We start from the raw sequence: 17,695 nt of genomic DNA, 5'->3' as shown, positions 1-17,695 counted from the left end.
ACATTCGCTTAAACTGCTGTCCATGTGCACATGGCCATGCAGCATGGAAGGGATTAAGCTGAAAAGGCCTGCATTCTGCCTCTCAAAAATCTGTGCTCCACTAGATTTCAGGCTAACCCTTGCAGTGGCTTCAGTGGGTATCTGCCTTCTGAAAGGACAGCAGGTTTTGGTCCCTGGGTTTTATATATTCATATTTGTCTTCAATGGGACTATCTGGGAGAATCAAGTGGCAGTGCAGTGGGAAGCACAGTTGGAGTCACAAGATCACTCCTGGATGGAAGGTGCTGGAGGGGAAGTGTATTCAAAGCCTAGACAGGCGGTAAGGAGCCTCTGCTTTCCAGAGGCTCTTTCAGCCCACTGAAGAAGCCAGGTTGATGCTGAACTCTGGAGGAAGCAAAGTCCAGGCCAGCCTTGTTGGGTTGGAGAATCTCCAAAACATGGATCTTTGAAGGGCGTTTGGAGGGTCATTATAGGCAGAGCTGGCGGTGTCCTTTATGACTCCTAGATGTCTATAAACCTACAAAGGAAAAGAAGCATGTCTGCAGAGGTGGTACTGCTCAAGTCTGTTAGTGAGAGAGACAGAGAGTGCATTAGCCCATCATGAGAGTAAATCCAACACTCGGTGGAACACTGAGTGACACTCATTTTTCTGTTATTAAAGAGCAGGTGAAAGGTGCTGAACTGACAGCTCTGAAAAATGAAGTCTTCTAGGCCATGGAGCAGACACAGTACAGGCAACAGAAGGGGAAGGTAAGTTTTCCCCATTCTGCCACCTGCAGATCTCCACCAGTGGGAGCCCCTCCAGGGCAAGAGGGGAGTATAGTCGGCCTGGTTCATTCCAAACTTTACTTCTTGTAAGGAACCTTCACTATGAAAAGTGGGAGAAACTGAAAACCCAAAAATCAGAATCAGGAAACAGACCCAGTGAGCCAGGAAGCACGCTCAGGGGTGTGCTGCAGGGGAGGTGTGGGGAGCGACAACAGGAAGCTCAGTTTGGTTGCTCTTTCCTGCTTCAACAAAGATGAGATGGGGACAGCACCGCTGTACTGTTAACTCTGTCTCATATTCACTACATAAGAGCACCAAGCCCAGAGGAATGAACAAAGCTGTTCCCAAGAGGCAACAGTAAATTTGTAGATTTTCTAGTCTTTTTTTACTATTATTATGTATTCATTTATTACACTGTGGAGGAGAGTTGTGACTTCCCAGCTCTGTTCAGGCTGCAACAATGGTACCAGCTGGGATGGGAGCATCTGCCCACTAGTAGCTGAACTGACCCCCACATTAACAGGGTGCCAGCCTAACACTCTGTATAGGAAGGTTGAGCTCTTCTGTTCAGTCATCCTAGGCTTGGATGCTAAAACACTGTTAACATTTGGGGTAATTACTGCTGAGCCTTGCCAACAAGTGAGTGGAGTTAGCTACAGCCAGGATACAAGGGGAGCAGGGCCTGTCTCTTTGGATCAGAGGAGGAAGCTTAGGTTTAGATTTTGTTAGTAGTTTTGATTTACCAATAAAGCCAAATCCCAGGAAGAGGGTGAGTTTGAACACTCGACTCAAGGTCTGTTGAAGCTGGGGTAGGGATTCAGATGGTAACTATTATAGAGGAAATCGGTAGCCCCCCCTCTGTTTAGGTTTAGGAGGTGATTGGTCCTTCAAATCCCACAAAGGGGTCTCTTCTCTGATCACAAGTTCATAACAGCCTCAGCTCAAAACTAGCACACTCAGGAAAAGTTTAGTCAATCCTTTGTACAGGTCAGGAGTCTCTGATCTGAAGTCTTCAGGAGCCAGGTGAATAGACAAGGGTTTTTTTCCCTCCAGGGTGTAGTTTCAAGAGGCTTCCCAATTACTTTACAGGTATTGTCCCAAACAGTTCTTTGAAGTTTCTAACATTTCCCCAAGGTTTACATTAGTCACTCTCCTGGAAAAATTACATACAATCCTACAATAGCACACAAACAATAGCATTTTTAATACAGTGGACCCCAATGATATTAAACTTAATTCAATAAGTTTTATCCAAGATATTGCAGGAAATTGCCTTTTGTCAACATCTCCATTGTTTGCCATGGGCAAATGGAGAGCCCTGGGCCAGATAAGTGCTTTTTTTAATTTTCTCCTACCAAATTCTCTTTCAATCAAATCTGAACGGAAACTTCTGAAAATCACTATTTCCCTTCTGTTGCTTGTGTTGGCAATACAATATTGGCAGCATGCATTCTAATCTCAGGGCTTGTGTACCTGTGGAAAATAAATGGCAGAACTACGGCAGCATAATTACACCACTGTAGCTATGCCAGTATAACTGCCCGTATGAATATTGTATTTTGGAATAAAAGTGACTTTATTTCACTCTAATTATTTTGCTTTGGAAGTCAGTTTCCCCATGTGGACAAGTCCTAAGATTGCGGCCATGCACTGGCCCAAGCAGCAGCACACATGGTACTGGGACCTTTAGGAGCAGATAGCTTCGTTTGAGTAGAGAGAACCAGACCAGGCTCTCCTTGCCTACCAGCACGTGGCCCAGCCTCCCCTCTCCCCGGGACACCACATGGGGAAGGAGCTCCCCTCACAATCGGGGGTGGGGAGAGGGAGAGCAAGCACCAGGCTCGGCTCCCCTGACCACCCTTTCCCCCCAGTATAATAGTCTTCTGCTGCTGCCAGCTAATGTAGCTAGTCCTGTTCAAGCTGTGCTGAAGGTTGAGGGTTCACGCCCTGCTAGTGGATGCGGGCTGGCGAGTTGCTACAGTTGCATATAACACAATTTGTTTTCATCTTTTTAGTTTAAGAAAAAAACCCTAGGAAATTCCATAAAACAAACAAAAATCCTATGTTAAAAGAATATTTAATGAGGCAAGGATCCTGGGACAAAAATAGTATGTTATTATGGAGCTGAAGACTACCCTTTTGTAGAGGGGGGTTGAATTAAGATTGCATGAGACATTTAATTCTGACATTTCCTAACTTTGGTGTGTGCTTGACTTTGCAATCTAAATAATGTTCTTTTAACACTTTTTTATATGTAATTATTCTTTATATTATAGTAGCACCTTGGGCCTGCACTGTGGTAGGCATTGTATAAACACTCAGTAAGAGACAATCCCTCCCTTAAAAAGCTTACATCATAAATAGACAAAATTGGGAGAAAGGAAGTCATATTCTCCCCCGTTTTACAGATGGGGAACTGAGGCACACAAAGACTTTCACGCATCAGCAGGCTGGGTTAGTATCATGGGGTGGCTGGTCCTTCAGGCAAGTTGGGCTCAGCCTTCCCATGCCTTAGCACAGGGGTTCTCAAACTGGGGGTTGGGACCCCTGAGGGGATCACAAGGTAATTACATGGGGGGTCATGAGCTGTCAACCTCCACCCCAAATCCTGCTTTGCCTCCAGCATTTATAATGGTGTTAAATATATTTAAAAGTGTTTTTAATTCATAAGGGGGGTCGCACTCAGAGGCTTGCTATGTGAAAGGGGTCACCAGTAAAAAAAAAAAGCTTGAGAGCCACTGCCTTAGCAGCTATCCAATGGAAGTTGGTCCAGTAAAAGATATCACCTCATCCACCTTGTCTCTTTAGAAGCTATCCCTCAGCCTCACTCTTGGGCTGGCAACATAAGGGTTAATTATACCCCATTTTGGTATAAGGGGGCTTAATTAGAAATAGTGATCCCCAGTCTGGTGGTGAAGCAGGGAGTGTGCTACTTAAATAGAGCTGGGAACTCAGCAGATAAAGGAAAAATCTGGCCGGAGGAATAAGGGGCTGTCCCCTCTGGGAAGAGCTTGAGGAAGTCAGGCTGTCATCCACTGAAGTAGAGTAGGCTCCAGTGGAAGGGAAGCCCTGAGATAGGGCCTAAAAGGATCAAGGAGATCCTCCAGCAGAGTCCCTGGTGAAGGGGGAATCCTGCTGGGGAAGAAGCATGATAAGAGAAACTCTGCAGGTCCAGGAGAAGAGGCCACGGAGCAAAGAACTTTAGTGGAGTCTGAGAGGAGCAGAAGATCTATTAGTTTGGGCATTTGATTTAGACTTTAAGCTGGATCTTTTGTTACCCTGGAAGGAGAGTGAACTGTTAACCTGATTTGGCTGGAAGGCTGAGCCACAGAAAACCCAGGAAGGGAGTCAGGAGAAGACATCAGCAGGGACTGGCTATCACAGGCAAGGAAGTGGCCAACAGGACAGGGTGGGGTACAAAAGGTGAAGTTCCCTGCAATGCTGCATCCAGGAATGAGGGGGCACCCTAAAAGTAAAGACATTCCCTCTTACAGCTTGATTTTAATTAGTGAGCAAGAGAACCAAGGCTCCATAGTTCAATACTCTGCTCAGTCAGCCAGTCTTTCTATAATTGACTTCAGAAGCAGTGTAGACTTGAGGTCTCCAAGCTTTTCTGGATCCTAGCTGACAAAATAAAGTCTTAAATTGCACATTATGGATTTATTAGTGATTCCCTGGATCTGATCGCCACAATTAAAATGAGCTTAGAGTGGAGTACACAGGAGCGCTGCCAGCTTTTCTGCTGCCCTAGGCGGCGGACGGTCCCGCCCTGAAATGCCGCCCCCCACAGTGGCAGCGGAAGGTCCCGCTGCCGAAATACTGCTGCGGTCGCCGCCCCCCAAATTGTAGCACCCTAGGCAACCGCCTAGGTCACCTAATGGGTTGTGCCGGCCCTGGGAGTACATATTATCTATTAATTACAGCTCCTGGCAGAATGATTCACCTGTGATTCCTCCATGCCCTAGCTCATTAAAATGACAGCTGTCTGCCTACCCACTCCTGCAACTTTAGAGAAATCCCAGAGCAGAACTCGGAGCCCAGATTCTCAGTAAACAAAGGCCTGACATGTGCACCATCCACGACTCATTCATCAGGTTGTCATTGCCCAGGCAGCTGTCTTTGCTTCTGATCTGAAGAGAAATTAGTCTTTCAGTCATTTATTCTTTTTCCAGTGGTTTTGTTATAATTATTATTTCATGACTCTGCCAGGGTTGAGAATAGAATTGAGTGCATTTCTACCACACTCTGTTCTAAAGTGCCTCTTTACAGTATATTAGAGAGACAAGATAGGTGAAGTAATATCTTTTTAGTGACCCAACATCTGTTGGTGAAAGAGACAAGCTTTCGAGCTACACAGAGCTCCTTTTGACAGCATGGCACTGTCAATCTGTCCTGGTGACTAAAACATGTGCTGTGATCCTTTTGTGTATTGAATCAAACACAGCCCAATTAACCCTCTTATCATCTAAGAAGAATTTGTTTGGAAAACAACACAATGTGTAACAATCCAAGCCCCAGAGAGCAAATCACCATGAATGTTGTGCTAGCCACATCCTGTAGCTAGAAGAAGGGGTTTTGGGAGATAGGGAGGATCACAGGATTAGGGAAGTGCTATAACGGATTTGAACAGGGTTGATTTGGTGAGCAGGTCCCTGGATTTTATTCTGCCATCTTGTGTTGCAGAATCTCAGATAGTTTTAAAGCCTTTTTTTAAATTATAAGGTCTGGTCTACACTTAAAGGTTAGGTTGGCATGGCCAGTACTTAATTTGTAATGAAAGAGCAATTAGGTGCCAGAGATCAAGCAATTTTTTAATTTTCGTAACTGATGCGGCAAGCCTAGAGGTGCCGGGACAATGAACTGCCAAGCCCAGAGGTGCTGGGACAATGAACTGCCAAGCCTAGAGGTCCTGGCACAAATTAAGCACTGGGCATAGCTACAGTGTTTCAGGGTGAATTCACAGCCCTGAGCACCATAACTATGCCAACCTAATCCCTGCTGTCCATCAACCTAACTACTCTTGCTTGGGGAGGGGGAGCTCCTACAATGATGGAAGAGGTTTTACAACAGCCTAGCTATAGCATTGTAGCTGTGCTGCTGTAACACCTGTAGTGTAGACATGCCCTGACTATGGCAAAAATAACCTTCAGATAGTGAACTAGAGCTATCCTCATCTGATAGCTCTTCACTGCTGTATATAAAGGAGTGGGTCCTAGTGCCTTGGTTATATGTGCTCTAAGAGCCCTATTACCATGATGCTGCCTTTTGTTGACAGTCTCAGCAGAGAAGCCAAACACTGAATGTGCATGAACTTCCTGTTAGAGGGTTTTCCCTTTGGATTATAGATAAGGCCCAGTAGGGGAAGGAGAAGCTTGCTGTGCTGCTCCCCATGCTGTATCAATTCTGTGGGTGAACCGAAGAGTCTTTAGTTTCCACAACTGTCAACCTGGCACTTTTCACCAGCTCTCAAAGGAAAGGTAGGTGTTTGCAGAAGCAAAATATGGTTTGTTTTGTGAGTGTGCCACTCCGAGAAGCAGACACTTTTGAGATTATCTGGATCAATAAAATGCCTCAGTGCTAATGCTTTGTACAAGGTGCATCTCCCTTGCTTGGGCAAGAAAATCATTTTCCTGGAGCTCTCGCCTCCGTTCAGAGCTAAATGTCTTTTATACAATGACAAGACAGAGCCCAGGGTGAGGGTTCAAAATAAGAATTATAGGGTCACCTGGAGTGCCAGGCTACCAAAGGCTTGATCCAGTGGGGTCACCTGCAGGGCCAAGCAACTAAGGCATTGATATTGTATCCATGTCTCAAAATGTAACCAAGTCATTAGCTAATGACAGAGCTGAGAGGTGCAAGAGGACTTGGAGAAGGATGGCAGCTGTTTAGAAAAGGAACATGAGAGCAATGGAGCAATGAAGGGAAGTGTGGGGACTGAGAGGTGAGACACAATATTGCACCCGCCAAATGAGGCCTGGTGTTAACATCTTATTACAGTCATGAACTGCATCAGGGAACTGATCATAGGAAAACTAGATGGGTTATGGCATCTGGGGGACCTCCATAACCTGGACTATGCTCACAATAATCTACATAAGAAGGTCAGAGGGAGATGCAATCAGGAACAAGGTGTGAGGAAACCTAATACTGCCATTAATAATAATATAATATACTCACCCCTCTGGAAGTATAATAGTCACACATAGGCAATGGGCTTAAAGGGCTGCACTTCTGCATCCACCACCCAATGACAAATAAACACAAATCAGACATGCACTTTGAGGCAATTCCATGATTTCTAGTGCATCCATGCCCATGTAAACAGTAACTGCCAATCTAACAAGCTATGGCCATACTCCACAGCCACCCATCCCAGGCAAAGGTCTGAGAGAACAGAATTTAGAATAGAATCTTAAAACAGCCAACAAAAGTCACGTCTTGGGAAAGCAAATTCCAGAGCCAAAGGCTTCTACTGAGAATAATCTGCAAGGTTCCAAACAGACAAATCTGGAGACTCTTAACAGAAACCCTTGAGCTAATCTCACTATTGCTGCAACATAAAAAATGGGGAGGGGGGAAGATTTGAGGTTAAAAAACCCAAGGCCTTTAATTATTATTTATATTGTGCTGCATGTATGTATGGTGCTTTTAAAACAGATACAGCTGAAAGATCCCTCCCCTGTAAACCTCATTTGTGAAGTGACACTGCATATTTCCAAATAGATAGCCACTAAGGAACATTTGCTCTTTGTTGTACGCTTGAGATAGGAATTCACAGGTCAAATGTGGGAGGTGAGATGCATGCCATTCCATAGCATGCTCTGGCTGTTCACAGTAGTGCCACAGCATCTGATATCTAGGGATGCTATGAAACGTCTAAGCATCGCTTTTGGTACAGAGTTCTTTACTGGGTGCTTTGTGTGACAACATTGCAATGTTTTTTTACCACTTTTAGTTTCCTGACCTTTTATGTATTTAAAATTAGCACAAAATGCTAGTAATTTATACCTATGTGGACATGTCTGATCTCATGACTAAATTAGGGCTAACAAAAAAAAATCCCAATTAATTCTGAGAGTAAAAAAATAGTTGTGATTAATCATCGTTTTAATCACACTATTCAACAATAATAAAATACCCCTTTAAATTTATTAAAACTATTTTTGGATTTTTTTTGCATTTTCAAATATATTGATTTCAATTACAACACAGAATGTAAAACTGGTTTTCTATTATTGTTTAACAGTTTGATTAAAACTGATTGTGACTATTTTTTAAATCTAGTTAGTTTTGCATTAATTGCATGCATTAACTGCGATTAATTGGCAGCCCTAAATAGATGGCAGAGAGAGTCTGTTGCTTAGTAAACTGAATTGCAATAATCTTATTATTTTTATTCGATTTTTATATTCTTTCCAGGATGGCAGCTCTATTGTCATAGGTCCATTAATAGGGTTGCAGTTGGGCCCCCATCACTGTGACTTCACAAAGCATTAGGCCTAGTGCATTTTTTACACTAGGGTGATCACTCAGGTTGAGTCACAGTAAGGATCTGGGGAGCGAGAACAGGAATGAATGTTCCCTAAAGGTTTAGGAGGAATGAGATGGGATTTTACCAACATAACAGGAGCAAAAGTAGGACTAAAAAGTAAGATCATCTTTACGTGTTCTGTATGACTCTGTTACAGCTTTTGCTTCAACTGGCTGCAGATGGGCTCTCAGAGGGATGGTGAGGACAGGAACACTTGCACCTGCTGGACCACTAAGGGGATTGTAGCACAAAGGCCCATGGCATCAGGTGACATCAGTGTGTGCTGGAGTGCTGGGTACTGCACCTCACCCTTGTGTACAACCTGCGAGCTAGAAGTGGAGCAAGCGAGTCAGCAAACCAAAGGAGGGCTGGCTGGCCACATCCATTGCTAGGCCAAAGCCTAGGAGAACCAGGGCTTACGGGGTCCAAGGAAGAGGAGTTGCTAGGACCCCACCACTATGTGGGCACCGTGGCCCTGCTCTTGCAAGGGGAGGGCAGGGAAGAGTCCCCTATCGAGGTGGGGGCAACCCCCCACGGGGCACGCTCAGGCGGCATCTCCCTGCCAGCCCCGCTCAAAGCCCAGCTTTCACCAGCTCTCCCCCCCCCCCCCGTCAGGTGGCACGCGCTGCCTGGCCGCCAGCTCCGGCGGCCCTAGCAACAATGCCTCTCGCGGGCACCCAATCAGCGGGCAGCTGCCTCCGCAGAACCAATGGGAAGAGGGGGGGCAGAGGCGGGGCCAGGCCGCAGGGAGCTGCCCTGCTCGGCGCCGCCATTTTGGCTTCAGAGAAACAAAAGAGCCGAAGCGGCTGGCCGCGGGGATCTGAGACTCAGGTAACTTGCCCCTCCCGCCCCCGTTCGGGCCCCACCGATCCTCTCCACCCCCCTTCCGGCAGCTCCCCTCGGCTCCTGCAGTGCCGAGCCCCCCGGCTCCTGGGCCCGGCCCCTCCCAGTCCCCACAGCGGTTCGGGCGGCCGCGCCCGGCCCCGGACCCGCTGACAGACCGCTCGGTAGCCTGGGCAAGCGGGGCCGGCCTGTGGAGGTTACGCGCCTCCTATGGGGACCCTGCGCCGGGCCGGGCCAGCTGAGCTAACTGGATCCTTGTCCCCCCGGTCGGGCTGGGCTGGGCTGCGGGTCCGCAGAGCTCTGCGTGTCATTGCTGGGGCAGTGCAGGTCCTGCCTCCCCGTGGGACGCGGAAATCCCCAGCATTCCCCCCCCTGGGCGTTGTAACCCGCCGCCCTTGCTGCCTAGTTCCCCCGCACGCCCCGATCCGCCCCTGACTTCCCCTCGTGCGGCTGGCGTTGGTGCCGTGCCAGGCATGCCCAGAAGCATGGGGCTGCCTCGTCCTGGTGTTTGGCTGATGCACACACAGGGGTCCCACTTCCATCCCCCTCAAAGAGATGCTCGTGAGCCCCAGTTTCTTTGCGTGCGCACTGGCTTCATGTTGCACCGGGTTTCATTCAGTGAATGCATTTTCCTCTGTAGGGGTTCGGGAGGAATTTATAACTGAGGGGTGGGAGCACTTTTAGCACCCGAGCATCATGCTTATGGAGGGGAGCATTCCTCTTCACTCCCTTTCCTTCGCCCCCAAACAAGTTTCTGGATGTCATTAAATTGTGAGGTAGGCAGAACTTCTGAGGCAACAAAGCCAGGGTTTTACAAAGCGTGGTTTTATAGTAAGAGTAAAGGTGGATAGTTTTTCTATATTCAGTGTTACTTACCAATATGGAAACAATATTGCTTACCTGCTAAGATAGTCGGGGGAGAAGGGCTGTTTTTATTGTTGTTGAGTGTAGTGGATACAAATTAAATTTAGTATTTGCTCCAAAGCCACTGAAAAATTACAGAATTGGAATAAGGTAATTACATCTTTTGTATAAGGAAACACTTCTTGATTTAAATAAATATTAATCGTAATTCCAAAGTATTACACTGCATGCAGTAGAAACCCTGTTCTACAAATGTTTTGTAAAATCAAAGGCTCATAAAATTGAGGGTGCATGTAATAGTGTTCTCAGGCACAGAGACAAAAAGGCATTTTGGATTAAGTGAGGTTTTGTAATTCTGGGGTTTGTAAAATGTGGTTACTGTTGTATTAACATTGCTGCCAAAATAAACTCCTGTTGTAGTTATGTACCAAACAAACCATCCTGTTTTGGGCCTTGCCTTCTCTAGAAAGAAATAACCCATTAGCTAACACATGTTAAAGTACACCTTTCTTTTCTAGTGTAGTCATACACTGAATTGCCATATAGTGATAGGCTTTCTTCTTTTTCTTTGATACAGCAGGCAAATATATTCCACTGTTATTTCAAAACCAATATTTTAATAAATGAATCTTGTGTTCTTATCCTTTGAATATTCCAGAAAAGTTTTGAGGAGAATGGCTCTAAAGATGCAGAGTTGTTTTTGGTGCCTTTTTCTTATGACAAACATTGAACATAAGAGATTGGCTCTGGAAATTAAAACTAATGTGGGCGTAAGATATTTTTTAGTTTCAAAAGCTTCAGACACCCTTTGATTTTGAAACTTGATTGATCTTATTCAGTAATTATGTAGCTATAAACCCATTGGAGAGCTGCTGCTAGGAATATGTGGGAGTTGTGCATGCTGAATTTGAAGCTTAAAAAGAGAAACTAAAAAGAGGATCTTTGAACTGAGTCCATTTTGTTTCGTATCATTTAGTTCTCACTCCATTTACAAAGTTATTTAAATTGAATATGTTCCTATTTTAAAGTCAAACTTGTGTGTGTATATATATGTTACTTTTGTGTATCTTGCTTTGTTATATTTTGGAAGTATTAAAGCTTGGAAACTGGTTAGGAATACATATTACGGGTAACACAATTTCTTCCTCCTCTCTTACCCCCTCCACCCCCCCCCCCCCCCCCCAGTGGAGGGGAGAATTTCAAATTTATCAGACACCCATTTGCTAGAGGTTTTTGAAAGCCCATTCTGTCTCATGGGTGTGATTCGTAAAATCAAAAAGTTTGTGAACTTAAATATTGGATGTAACAGTCCATGAATTTCGGTGATGATTAAACCTGGTGAAAATCTAAACAAGAGGAGTTCTCAACCATGCCTGTAGCTGTTTCCATCACTTCACACTGACTCAACAGATATTCTGAGCTTCAGAGTGACTCACAGAGTGACAGCCCTAGAAGTTTATTAGGTAGATGGAGACCCTTGAGCAGGGTTGAGGAGCACCATTCTAGAAAGAATTCCAGCAGCTGGGGTGAGGCCTGAGCTTCCTGCTAGGGCCCTATGCCTAGACCTTGCTGTTGTACCTCCTTATTTTTGTATCTTCCTCTGCCTAGTAAATGTAACTTAGACAAACGTTTTTGCTTCCTTTTTTGAGATTGCCTTGGTATGTTGGCTGAAGGGGCATGGGCAGCAAATGTCAGAAATGTTACTGTTCTGTGAATACACTGAAGGAAAATATGTAGTCAGTTTAGACAAAAAAAAAAAAACTAATTTAACTAGGACATAAGAGCCCCAAAGGGATTTTGTATCTAGAAGGGCAAGTTAAATAATAGTATTGGTTGTTTTTTACAGTTTTTTAAAATATTTTTTACACCATTATATTTAAGAAACAAAATATGTGTAGAGAATATTAGTGACTAGGATAAGTAAGACAAGGCTTGTACAGAAAGGAGTGAGTTGCAGGAATTTATTGGAAACTAATATTAAACACCCAAATAATTTAAGTTATGATGGTGATTTCATATAGACAAGTAGACCATTCATTTATTTAAATGGGCCAATTTTCTCTAAGGCCACATCTATGTTAGGATTTGTATTACAATAGCATCTAGAGGGTCCAGCCAAGATTGGGGTCCAAATTATGATAGATATTACATGTAACATAGGACAGTCCCCCTATCTTGAAGAGTTACACTTGAAGAATACAAGTGGTGGGAGGGGAAGTGGAGGCACAGAAAGGTAAAGTGTTTTGCCCAATGTCACAGATAGGTGGTGGCAGAGCTCGGAATGGTATCCTGAATCACCGTCTTGTGGCCTGTCCACTAGACCACATTACCTCCCTTTTGTTACCACTGGTTCATCTACAGCAACAGTGGGAGTATTAATATAGAGGGCTCCAGGTGCTTTCCCACAAGCATTTTAACCACTGTTTCATCTAACCCTGGTAAGAACAGGTCTAGAATACACAGTGTCCAAAATCATGGCATCTTAGTTTAGCTTATACCAGTGAAACTGACTTGGTAGCTATAGTGGGAAATTTTAGGAAAAAAATCTTGGTGTAGACAAGGTCTGAAGATACAGTTTTTGTTTAATTGTAGTCCATTGTAATTTGTTGCAATCTTTAACATTAAGCCAAGATATAAATTAAATATTTTCAGGAGATTGTGAGATATGATAGTGAAGTGCATCATCTGCATTTGATTTTTATTGCTTTCTCTAATGTGTAACTTGTTCTGTAGCTAAGAATATGCTCACAAAATTCAACTATCTGATCAAAAGGCTAAACTATAGCAATATTTAAATGGTAATTCTTATTAATATATTTCTTTCTGGCAGTGCTGTTAAAAGTGCTGCCTTGGTAATTCTACTTTTTTCTTTAACTCTGAGTCAGGAATACAATTTAGGAAATTGGCATTATACTACCTGTCATTCTGTTCATAATGTTAGGGTAGGAGCAAAACACTGTTTCAGAGCCAAGGTCATTTGAGACTAATGAATATTGTGTTCCTGTTGATTATTGTGGCTAGAGCTTATCAGTATTTTTCCATTACATTTGATGAGTTAGCGCTAAATCAATCTTAAACTGGCCCTTTCTACATTAGAATGTGTGATTTGTTGTTGTTGTGCAGAGGAACAAGGGAATAAAAATCCCACTAGTTTAGTTCATTCACTTGTCCATTGTTTCATTTGATGATGGTTAGTTTGTCTCTATTGGCAAGAAGGTGTGATTGGTATCTAGGCAACGCAAGTCCTGCTAAGCATCTCTGCAACCTGCTTGAAGAGATTAAAATTTTCCATTGCAGGGGAAGAGGATTTTTCCTTTGTACCTAAATTCCTTCCTCTGGTTTGCTGTTTTCTGTTCAAGGTTAATGTATTTTTGTAACTATGCAGGAACCATCTGTAAAATACACTGTATAACTGTTTAATTACAATATTTTTTCTGATAATCGTTTTAAGGTATGTTGAGATGTTGTATTACAGATTTTGGTTAGAAACATCTCATCAGAACTTTTTGTTGGGATTTTTGTTAATAGAGGAAAAACGCTTCATTTTTGTTGGTTTAAAAATTGGTCCCTCTGTCCTATTCTGTAACAAAAATACAATTACCAAGAGAGAGCATGATATGTTTAACACAAGTGGAAATGCCTTGTAATGTGCTATAGGAACTAGATACCACTTTTGTTTGCCAGACAGTGGTTTAAAATTCACTACACATCTTGAAAGCGGAAGAAAACAAGGTTTGCTAAAATTAAAACCCTATTAAATGCCTGTAGACAGGTGCTGGCTAAGTGTCTCTGGAGGCATTGAGTTGATGGCTTACCCACCAAAGTTGTTTTTTTTAAACTTCCTGCTTCATGCAGCAATGTGTTTTTATGTCTAGTTGTATTAGAAAGATTGGGGTGGATCTAATGTGATAACACTAATCCTTAGAATGGATGTGAGCAGTACTCTTGCTTTGTAAACAGATGTAGAAGGATTATTATCCTAGATGTTTACTACATTTATCTTTATTTAATAAGTTAAAAGACCTTAAGAACTGTAGCTTAAGAAGCATCAAAACTGCAAAACCTAGTAAAGCATGTTTGTTCATATTGTTTAATTTTTAATTTAAAAAAGCGCTATTCAAATCAGTAATGGCCTCCAGAGCCAGGGTTGTTTGAATAGAGGAAAGTTCGTCCTTTCACAGAAATTAAACAGTTGTCATTCAAGCTGGAAACTTCAGGTCTGTTCAGTAGACTGACACTGACTTTTCTTCCAGTCTCAATTTCTTCATGTTCAGGATATAACACACACAAGAGTAATTTTGGTTAAAGAGAAAAGACCAGGCAGTTTTAATTTTTTGTAAGACAGCGACACAAGATTTGCTGCTTGTAGTCTGGTAGATGGAAGTAGATACATTGTAATAGTGATTACATAGATTTTAGGTAGCTTTTTAGCTAACGCGGAGCCTCTCGGTCTCTCCTCTAGCCTCCCTGCCTCTCATCCAGTCTATCCAAAATTCTGCTTCTTCTCATGCTGCTTATTGACTTCCTGATTTGCCACTTCAAATACAAGTTCCTTGGCCTCATCTTCGGGGCATTACATCATCTTCCCTCTCTGCTCTAACTTCCCACTTCCTGCCCTCATCCCAATTCTTTTACATTAGGCCTGATCTATACCTAACGTTTAGCTCAACATACCTGTGGGTGTAAAAATCCACCGCCGAGTGCTGTAGCTATGCTAACCTAACCCCTTGTGTAAATGCAATTAAATCAAAGGAAGAATGCTTCTATTGACCTCGCTACCATAACTTGGGGAGGTGGAGTTCCTACAGCAATGGAAAAACTGCTTCCATGATGGTAGGGGCGCATCTACACTATGGGTTATGACCTGTAGTGTAGATCTAGACTATATAGATAGTCTTACTTCATCTCCTTTGTATGCTCCCTGCTTTGAGCATTTCTGTTGTGATGACCCCTGTAATGAATGGTCTCTCTTGCCAGATACCTTCTCTCTTTTAAATCCTTCCTCTTTAAACAGCCCATTCTCATTAATAATCCTAGTATACCCTCTTCCCTGATCTTTTGTGTTTAGACTTTAAATTTATCAGAGAACACTTTTTGTCAAGTGCTGTCTACGCTGATTAAATGGATTTTAAGAACTTTTAAAAAATGAGCTATTAGGACTTTTCTTCTTCCTTAGAGCAGTCTCCTATTGCAATCTTTTATACAGCCCTCAGACTCATTCTGTGGCTCACATGACTGAGATCCAGCCCAATTTCTTGACTAGTGTATATAATGATTAAAAGCAGACTTTTAAAAAATAAGCCCCCCCCACCACATTTACATTGCTAAAAATATCCCAGGATGTTGAACTTTTTAGCTTTATTACGCCTTCTACCAACTAGAATTTGTCATTTTTCCTATGCTCAATTTTAGTCTGTTTTCATTATACATAGAGGGTCTTGACCAGAATACTCAAGTAGCTATGCAGTAGTATGATGCACAAAGCTTTTACAGCATCTGAGGTTTGTCAGGAAGTGTGGGTGAATCTCTGTTTCATGCTCATTGAAAAAGAGGACTTTCTTTTAGCAATTGCTCCTGTTTTGTGTTTGGATCAGTTCCAAATGTACAGTAAATCATCTGTGCTCTATATGAGATATTTAGACAGTATTGTGGTCATAGACTTTCATTATGATATCAATCAGATTAACACAGCTCCTGGGTACAAAGGTGAGAAATGCTATTGCTAATAAACTGCTTGCCTACTTGTTGCTGTGGCAGCGCTTTAACGTGGCTGTGTAGTCTTGGCACCAGTGCTGGGGGAGAGCTCTCCCAGCGCTGTAAAAAAACCCACCCCTATGAGGGGAGTAGCTCCCAGCGCTGATGCACTGTCTACACTGCCACTTTACAGCGCTGAAACTTGCATGGTCTAGGACTCAAACCTGTGAAGAAAGCAAAGTAATCAAACCAAGGGTAACCTATATTGTCTGATGCTACTAGCATTAGTAGATACAGGAACTCCTCACTTAAAGTTGGCCTGGTTAACATTGTTTCCATGTTAAGTTGATGATCAATTAGGGAACATGCTCGTTTAAAGTTGTGAAATGCTCCCTTCTGACTTCGTTTGGCAGCCACCTGTTTTGTCCACTGCTTGCAGGAAGAGCAGCCCGTTGGAACCAGGGTGGACCAGCAGCCCCCCATCAGCTCCCCACTCCCCTAAGTTCCCTGTGCAGCAGCTGTCCCTCCCCCCACTGCCATGTGCTGCTCCTGTCCTCTGCTTGGAGCTGCTCCCAGAGACTCCTGCTTGCTGCACGGGTGGGGGGGGGGGAAAGAGGGGCTAATGTCAGGGTGCCTCTCCCTGCTCCCCGCTTACCCCATCTTCCATAGAGCGGGGGAGGGGGAGGAGGGAGCTTCTAGGCAGTAGCTCTGTCTCAGGTCTCAGCAAGCTGATTTAATTAACAAGGCAGTGTACTTAAGCCTGGGGTCAGCTACTTAAAGGGGAAATGTGCATTTTTCCTCTCACACACAGGGTGTCTCTCTGTCTGCCCTCCCCCCTTTCCTGCTGCCTTGTAGAGTCTTGTGAGAGTTAACCCTGGAGGGCTCAGTCATCTGCTAAATTAACTAGCAATAAAGAATTCCCTGGGAAATATCCCACCCTCTGACTCCTCCACCCCAACCAAGCTTCACAATCATCATCACTGTGTACCAGTATTAAATTGTTTAAAACTTATACTGTGTTTTTATGTATATGTGTATATATACATAGTCTTTTGTCTGGTGAAAAAAAATTCCCTGTAACCTAACCCCTTTGTTTACATTAGTTCTTATGGGGAAAATTGGATTAGCTTAATATCGTTTCGCTTAAAGTTGCATTTTTCAGGAACGCAACTACAACGTTAAGTGAGGAGTTCCTGTACTATTGTTGCTTTATTTAAGAAGTGGGGAGCTTTTTAAACAAGTAGTTCCTGTTGTCTGATTCCCTGTTAAAAGTAACTTTCACTACTACTTTGAGAAATCTGCTGACTGGTATGGTTTTGGATTGATATATGTTTATGTATTTAGAGTATCAGTTCAGAGTAAATATGACTTTATAAACAGTTGGAATGACTTGTTTACTTTGAGAATAGACTATCTTCTACTTAGATGTCATTAATATGTACACTGGATTCCAGAGAGCAGATATTAGACCTGTCATCCTCTCCTTGCTGTGAATGTGATCCTGTAGACTTTTACAGACAGATAAGCTGTGCCTGCTGGTTTCAACTTGCACTTGCTAGATTGCTTACCTTGTTCTTGTTTCCATGCATGTAAAACTCTTCTTAACAGAATATAGAGGGAATTAAAGCCAGACAGAGTAATTAAGATATAGTCATAGGTCTTCTGAAAATAACCTGTAATCTTGAACATGGAAAATATTTGATCTCTTCTAGCCAACATCATTTCAATAATTTGTTTGTCTGCATGCATGTGAGAATGTAATCCTGCAAATTAAAACAAAAATCTATGATGAAATCCTAATCCCAATTAAATCATTGCCTTCAGTAGAGACAAATTTTTACCCCAGTGCATCATCATGTACAAGAATAAGAAATATGCAAACAACATTAGTGCTGGACTCTTTCCAAGTTTCAAGCCGTGGGGAATTTAATTTTCATTGATATTCTTAGTCCTATTCCAGGCCATGAATGTCTTACTGGATATGGCTGCCCCCGG

The 17,695-nt window shown here is 43.1% G+C and overlaps 1 protein-coding gene across 1 annotated transcript in view; it reads left to right on the top strand.

The window, feature by feature from the left end:
• Positions 1-9,026: 9,026 nt before the first annotated feature.
• Positions 9,027-17,695, top strand: part of IP6K2 (inositol hexakisphosphate kinase 2) — a 30,953-nt gene continuing 22,284 nt past the window's right edge. The window contains exon 1 of the mRNA XM_034776175.1: positions 9,027-9,130. The gene's annotated coding sequence lies outside the window, so the exon portion shown is untranslated. The remainder of the gene's footprint in view (positions 9,131-17,695) is intronic.

This window comes from Trachemys scripta, chromosome 7 (assembly GCF_013100865.1).
Source record: "Trachemys scripta elegans isolate TJP31775 chromosome 7, CAS_Tse_1.0, whole genome shotgun sequence".
Taxonomy (NCBI): Eukaryota; Metazoa; Chordata; order Testudines; family Emydidae; genus Trachemys; species Trachemys scripta.
The sequence above is the reverse complement of the archived record's forward strand: the minus strand, read 5'-3'. Positions and strand labels throughout refer to the sequence as shown.